Raw genomic sequence first — 9,103 nt, forward strand, 5'->3', positions numbered from 1 at the left:
AGTATTGTATTATTAAAATATAATACATATTTATAGTAAAAAATATTTTACTTTTATTATTATTTTGATAGATATTAGAATTAAATTATGCTAAAAATAGAAATTTTACTTGAATTTGGTAAAAAAATTAATTTTAAATGACTTTAATACTTGAGAATAAGCTTAAGAATTAAATTATAATTTTATTTACTAATTTGATCATTTGAATGCATTAACTTTGGACAGAATGAGATAATAGTTAGTTTTATAAAAATATAAGAGGAATTAATATAATAACATCGACACAAGGGCAATTCATATACTAAAGTAAAACTCACGAGTAAAAAGTAATTACTTCTTAAATTAAACTCTAATATAGATGAAATTTTTAAATGAATTTTGTATTAGTAAGTTAATATATTTTGTAAAACTGAAATATTTTTTTTATCATTTTTATCATTTTCATTTTTTTTTCTCTCATGTTTTCTTTTTAAATGAAACGAATTTTGTAGCAAAATTTACCCAAACATAACACTAATTTTAAATCTTTTTATAATTAAAACTCCTTATCACCTTGTTTAATATGGAATTATATCTAAAACTGAAATGACCGATGGCATTGCATCATAATAATTAATTTGTTAGTTTTTAATTTCTAATAAAAAAGTTATGGTTAACTGCACAAATCAATAATATTTTTATTATTTAATTTTTATAAATATATATATTTGATAAATATATTTTCTATATATTCTTTCAATGATATTTTTTGAATAAATAATTTTTTAATTAACTTCTAAAATTTTGTTAACTAAAAATTGGCGAGTCAATTTTTGTTTAATTTTTTTTCCTTCTCTTTTCATTGGCTAACTAAACTAAGAATTAACTGAATATCTGATTCGGTTTTTAGTAAAAAAATAAAAATTGAAATCAAGATTTTAGTTTTTTTCTTAATGAGCACGGTTCGATTATTGAATATAGTCCATAATGTTCTTTTATATTTACTATTATAAATGATTTTAATTGATTATAAGTGTTAAATTAAAACTTATTTTAATTATAAAAGAGTATGAAAATTTAAATTTGAAATCTCGCCGTGATCTTCTCTTGAATTCTCAAAACTTCCACCTCCATTCCTTTTTGATTGAAAGGAATTCCTATAGAATATTGAAATATATTTTTATCATGCAACTATACTCGTTAGTGAGAATTTTAAATTTTTTTACGCTCAATTACGGACAGTTGTATGATTCAACATTTATCCTGATGATGTGGCTTGCGATTACATGCCATAATTATTAAATATATAATTTTTTTATCTATCAAATTTCCTGCCGTGCATGAGAGGGAGATTTGAAAACTTTTAGTTGACTGATAAAAAAGAGTACTTACAGTATTGGTGTTTAATTGTTTGAAAGCAATGATTTCCAAGCATCCTTGCAATGACAATGGCCTGTTTCCAGCGGCTATTATTATTAATGTTATAATTATTATTGACTGAGGGAGAGGCAATTACAAGTCATGGTTTTGAGAGCCTTAAGAATCAGTTTCTGTAAAGTGATATTTGCCCTCTGTTAATTGCTACAAGGATGTGATAAATGCACTTTCCAGGATCTAACAAAAGTAACAAACATGACAGACATGCACCAATTCTGAAGATTTCTTTTCTTTACAAAGAAAATGTTGAAGGAAAAAGAATATTCAAGAGCAATTGAGATTTATAATTATGAAAAGGTTATAATTTAATAAAAATTTAAATATTAAATTTTTCTTTGACATATGATAATAATCAGAGATAAGATATATTAAAATTTTGTCATACCATATAAATAAGATTGAAAAGAAAATAATAATGTGATAAGATAAAATATAGCATAACTTATATTTTTTAAAAATATATACCAATATTATATATAAAAAATATTTTTTTTAAAATAGGACTTAAAAAATTTATACTTTATTACAATGTAGAGTCTATTCCTATATAAAATTAGTTCAAATTGGAATTGAAATTTCTTTATAACTATATATACATTATTCCTATTTAGAGTATGACTATAGAGAGCTTCCTCTCTCTCTATATATATTTCTTATGGATTAACTTGATCCAAATCAATAGGAATATAAATGGTATTTTTAGATATTTTATTTCTCTTTTATCTTTAATTATATATTTTCTTCCTTTCATACTCTTAATTGATAATTTGAATTTTAATATCTCTCGTCATTGAATAAATTTTAACTCTTTTTTCATTGAAACTTGTAACATAATTAATTTTTTTAGATTATTGAGTCGAACCCAGAGAGAAAATACTTTTTTTTTAGATTGTTGACATAAACATGAGAGAATATCTTCGTCTCTTGATGTTTTGAAATTAAGAGACAACTCTATAAAAGTATTATATATTATATCATGTGAGCAAGAGCTGAGACAAATAAAAGTGGATTGTATAGCATTACTCATTCAATAATTAAAAAAAAGAATGGTGAAAGGTGTTGAAAATCTAATTCCATATAATATCATATAATTTAATATTTTGAGTCCATTTAGATGAATACTACTTAAACAATTATCAATTGATTTTCAGAATGCAAAAATGTGCAGTAAGTTTTGCACCAGGTTGTGCAAGTTATTGGAATACCTTTAATAGTTAATTTATGAAATGCAAGGTGATCGTCAAGTCATATAAACATTGATTATTCAAACACAAAAAATTAAATTGATTTTCAAAGGGTAAGAGAATGCAATAACCCTTTAGGATATGCAAGTTACTAAATCTTTTATTGAAAATAGTTGGGTCATCAAAATTTGTTCCTAAAAACTTATATAAGTTATATAGTATGGTCTCACGAAATAATATCAAATGAAGTCCATTTTAAAAGATGTGAGAATCTAATTATTCTAAAAATTAAATTGATTTATATGACATCTTTTATAATTACTATATGACATCTTTTATAATTACCCAATTGATATATAAATATAGAAAAAATAAAAAAGTTAATATATAGTAATAGTTCAATGGCTATCTAAGTTCAATTGATTAATAATCAATATGCACTTTCAATGATTATATTATATATCACTATTAGTAGTACACTATTATGAATATAATACGACACTATTATTAATTAAATATAAAATTATGAACTATCATAAACATGGCAGTTCAATTGATCAAAATATATGAGTTAATGTGACAGTTAAATAGATCAAAGTAAAATATTCAATTTGATTCGAAAAATAATTATAAAAGGATAATTCAATTAATCAAAATAGAAATTAATTTGATCGTTCAATCAATTGAATAAAATAAGAATATTTAGTTTCATTGAAATAAAAAATTATAAAAGAATAGTTCAATTGATTAAAAGTAAGAAAATTGGGTTTGATTTGACAAAAGAATAGTTTAATTAATCTAAGTTAAGAGTTAATTTGATTGTTGATTTGAACAATAGAAAATTCGAAACTTTTGGAATGGTTGTTCCAATCTACTTGCATTAGTTTCATGAAATTCATCTAAAATTGGAAAAATAAATTATATATAATTAATTTGATCCATTAATGTTTAATTTTAAAAAGTTAAATAGAAAGCCAAATCATAGCCGTCTGTCTTTTTTTTTGCTATTTATTAAAATTTTAATTTTTAATTAATCATTGATTATTTTTATATTAATAAATAAAAATTAATATATTTTTTTAAAAAAGTTTTATAGTCCTTTATTATAAGGGTGTCGAGTTATTATTTTACAAGAGTTTTATAGTTCTCTATTATGGAGTGTTGAATTCTCCTTTTATAGAGATTCAAATAATTAAACTTATCAAAATATATCTATAAATCTGATATATTATACCACCGAGTGTATTCTTTATGTAAAATTCTAATTTTAGTCCCGTCAATACGATTGATGAATACTAAGAATAATTCCTTTACATGTATATTTATTGATAGTTAATATTTATTTTTATTTTTCATATTAAATTGTACTTGTCAATTCATAATGATTTATTTATATTTTTTCCAAAAACTTTTACATAAAAAAGGTCATATATTCAATCGAATTACATATGTTCTCTTTTATTATGACAAAAGTTATCTAGGCTTAATTACTTTTGAGAAATTTTTTAAAATTTATATATAATAAACTCCTTATTATTTAAACAAAAAAATTGAATATACTTTAGAATAAGAAACAAAATCACCTTAAACAACACTTCTCTTTCTGGTTTCAATTTTATAAAATTATAATCCAAAATCAAATTCCACCATCCATACAAATATAATTCACTTCCCATTAGTGGCCTCTTTCCTTTCTAACATCACATGCAATTAATTTAAAACTTGAATATTGCATTTCATTTGAGAGAGAGAGAGAGAGAGAGAGAGAGAGAGAGAGAGAGATCTAATTGAAGTTTGAGGTTAGGAAAAAAAAAAAGAGGTTAAGAATTGAATTATGAAAAATTTCAAAATTATGAAAGAGATGAGAAGGTTAGATTAGTATTTATGTGTTTGGACTGAGAGAGTAGCTGTGAGGGAAATTGAGATAGGGTTAGGTTATTTTTTAAAATAATTTTTTATTTTATTAAAAACATTTAAGATGTATATGTTACTTCAATTTGGTTTTATTAATTTTTTTCTACAAAATCTAACTGAATTAAAATGTATTTTGATCTTAATCTACAAAAATTGAACCAAATAATAAGTAATTTTGATATAAGAGATAAAAAATACTAACTTAGTAAATATATATCGAAACTGAACCATTCTAATATATTATGAATATATAGTACTTTATAAATATATAACAATTGATATCATTTTAATTTGTTATATTTAAATACTAAATTAATAAATTATATATAGTATTTAGTTATCAATTAATAAAATATGTTATTTTTTTATCATAAATTTTTATTTTTTAAAAGTTTAATTGATAGTACTTGACAATTATAATATTCATCTATTAAATATTAATTTATATAAATAATTGAAAGTTATATATAAATTCATTGAAAATATAACTTTATAGAGACACACAAAATTAATTAATTAATTATAACAATACTGATTAATTATATATAATTAGAATATAAACTTTATCATTATATCGAATCATAATGGTATTCTAATAAAACCTAAATAGATTCATTTTTTATAATAATTAATCGTACTGATGGAGCAGTAAATTATAATTTTACGGTAAGTATGCTCTATTTAGTGACACTAAACTATGTTTTGATTTTTTTTTTTACGAGACTAATTGTTTAAATGTCCAGTTTAAAAGTTTACTCACTTATAATTCAACACTCATATTATCACTCGCATAAAAAATTGGATATAACTTCTTCAAAATATACTATTATTAATTTATTAAAATTAATTAAAATAAGAAAAAATATTATTCATTTAAAATATAGTCGATTATGGGCTAAAAAATAAAATTTTTAATGAAGAAATTAAGAAAAACTAGAGAGGAAAGAGCAATGACTAACCATTGGTTCGATTTTGCTGGCCTATATATGTTTGTTTCTCTAATGATTGTCCTATCACATGTTTTGAACAATACCGTTATTGTCACTTGGAACCAAAAAAGAAGCTAAATTGATGACTTCAAATTGTAGAAATAAGTGAAGCTATCAACCTTTATGATCACAAATACAATCACAAGATAATAAGATGACTAGAAAGGATAGAGAAATTTACACAAGAGGTTTGTAATGGTTCATGAACAATCATCCTTATGTCAGCTCCTCAATATCATACTTGAGTATTTTACGATAATCAATCTTGATTACAACCTTTGGATTTTAGCAAGCTCAGCCAACAACTTAGTGGTTTAATAGGCTAACATTGAACCTCTTCCTTTAGTGATTCAATCTCACACTAAGTCTCTTAATCTTTGAGTTCTAATGGAAACTCAACAACTAATTCCTTATATTCTTAGGCTCACACAATAACTCTTTAGCTTATATTTTGTTCTTGGCCTCACACAACAATTCTTTAGAAGTTTAGTTGAATGAAATGATTCAACTTAATACAGTATACAAAGAAGTAATTAACTATAAGAAGTTGAGAAATAAATTTACAAGAGTTCGACACTAAAGAATTCACACACATGTTCTAAGACTTTATGAAAGGTACTTATAGTCATATATCGTTACAAATGGCCATACTTCATTAATTGCAAATATAAGTGATTTGACAAAAAGTACATTTCTGCCTAAAAAGTGCCCTCGCACTTGGAGAGGCCCTTGCGCTTTCGGATTATAGTCGTCCAGGCTCCAAAGACTCCTGACATGGTATTGCTTTATTGGTTAACGGCTCAATGGCCACTAACTCATCATTTATGGTAAAAGCTGCCCCCACGCTTGGAGATTGTGCTCACGCTTTATTGCTGCACATTTAAAAGTACGCTCGTGCTATCCTCTGTCAAGATTTGCCTTTCTCTTGAATTACAGGCACTCTCGCACTCTAGATGCCCCCACACTTCTCAAAGGAAAGACTCTTTGATTGTCGGGTGTCTTTATATAATTGGGAGATGTCCAAGAGAATTTTATAAGTGAATGATCAACTTGACCAGACGAAAAGCACCCTCGTGCCTTCAAGATTTTTAAAAATCTATCTTAAAAAATTTTAGACACTTTTGTCTATTCTTTGTACCTTCAAAGCACTATTATATAAACACTCAAATAGCTAATTAACAACACTCAATTTGGGTATTAAAATTAAAATATAGGTCAATTGGACTAGGTCAACAACTATCCTAACACATAGACAAAATAAATTAGTTTTCATTTATTTTAACATGTATATTATAATATGCTAAAATTAATTCCGTAATTAATAAGTTATATTCTTAATAACTACATAATGAATGAATAATTAAAATAAATAAATCCCTTATAAAATGAAAAAACTAAAACCAAATTAGTTTATGCATGTGTGAAGTGATATAGTTTTAATGTTGGAAACTACTAGGAATAATTCTAATGTTAGAACTAAAATTAAAGGATTGATATTCTCGTGATGTGCTTGGTTGAAATCTACTAATAAATTTATTTTATTTAAAAAAATAAAAAATAGAAACGATAAAGTTGAAAAAGATATTTTAGTATTATGAAATATTTTGATTTATTAATGTGGAATTCATTTGGTAATTTTATCAATTTTGTTAGAATTTAATAATTTTACACAAATTTAATTATGTAAAATTTTAAATTAACTTTCACTTCTTTCAAAATATAAAACTTTAAATTTATAAATAAATTCTATAAATTTTTATGAATTTCAACCAAACACAATATAAATAAATAATGTAATAAATTATATTGGCGCAATCTAAATAATTGAATTTCAAATTAATCGGTAAAATTTATGAAATTTAGAATTAATTTTTTAATAAGATTTTAATTATTAGACTAATGTATAAAAGTTACAAAATATGATAAGTGTTTGTCTTGTTCAATGAAAAAAAATAAAAAATAGGGCAATTATCTTAATGTTGTTGATTTTTATCATATTATATTAATATATCTTTTTTAATATTTAATTCTATAATTTTATTTTTATTTGTTAAATTATTATATTTTTTATCAAAAATAGATGTAATTTTGAATAAAATGGTATTTTAATTGCGATGAATATTTACTTTTAGTGAAGAATTTAATAGTTTAATGGAATAAAATTAAAAAAATATTAAAATTAATTATTAAAAATACAAATATCTATTTATATAATTTATAAAATGAAGGGGTGTTATTGTCCTATTAAGAATATTTTAGACATTTTTATTTACAGTTTACGAGTGAAAAGACAGAAACATTATAATTAATTATTAAAATAAAAAAATATAATTAGTATAAGAGTTCTCAAATTCGAGTTCTTTTTATTAGTCTACGCCTAATGACCATCTTTTCTTGGGTATCTCTGCTTAGTATAAAAGAAAGGCATACATAATTGGGCCCATTTACTTTCATTATTTTTACAATTGGACTCATAAACTCATTTTTTGTTCAATTGGGCATCTCTATTGCACGGATTTGTTACCATCACACCCCCACTAACAAAAGTTAAGCACGTCATGCCTACATCATGGAAAAAATGCGTGACTTTTTTATTTATGAATTGTTTATTATGAAGTAATTATATTTTATTATTTTATTTAGACATTATAAAAAAAATAAAAAAATGAATTGTTTTAATGACATAAGCAAACCCGTTTTAGTATAATGAAACCCTAATTAACTCCATTCATTTAAATTGGGAATAAATTTAGGGCAATTTTTGAGATTTCAATTGAAATCTCTAACTGCATTTATTTCGACATCGATACTACAACAACTTTTGAGTTTAACTGAAATCCTTATCTCTAGTGTAAGAGATTGAAGTTCAACTGAAATCTTAAGATATTGGAGGAGAGACAATGTCTTGAAGCAACTTTGGGTGTTTGTGGTCCTAATGTTGACTGCTCTACTTGAAAAGGTGAGTTGTTGTTTGCTTATTAGTGTTATTAAATTAGGTGGTCCTAAAATGTTTGTCATTTGTTGGATTGTAAGCTGTTATATAGATTGATTTAGGGTTTATTTTTAAAAAAAGAATTCATATCTAATAGTAAAATATTTGTCGTTTGTTAGTGTTAGGGTTTGGCACTCCTTTTCTTACTAACCCTTATTGACATGTCTTTTGATATATAAAATGAAATATGTGAGTCATTAAAGATAAATAGTTAGCTTTATTACTTTAATACAAATTGAGCAGTTGTTGGTGATATATTATATTGTTTTCTATTGCATTATAAGATGGATGATGTAGTTATAAGGCTCTTGTATCATCATCAACATAATCTCCTTAGGAATAGTGATAATAAGTACTGCAGTTATGTTGGTAGGGTAGTGAAGTGTGTGGATGACAATTTTGATATTGACACCATATCATATCCTAACTTAATGTACTATGTTAAAGAGTTAGAATATAATTCAGTTGTAGGGATATACCATTAATTTGGGATGAGTGGGGAGTATATTAGTATCCATAATGATAAGAGTGATGTGTAATTTTGCAAAACTTAGTGTCTGGTTCTGAGTTTTGCATATTTACATTGATCATGTGGATAACAATTGTGG

The sequence above is a fragment of the Ricinus communis genome, chromosome 9, assembly GCF_019578655.1.
Source record: "Ricinus communis isolate WT05 ecotype wild-type chromosome 9, ASM1957865v1, whole genome shotgun sequence".
NCBI lineage: Eukaryota > Viridiplantae > Streptophyta > Magnoliopsida > Malpighiales > Euphorbiaceae > Ricinus > Ricinus communis.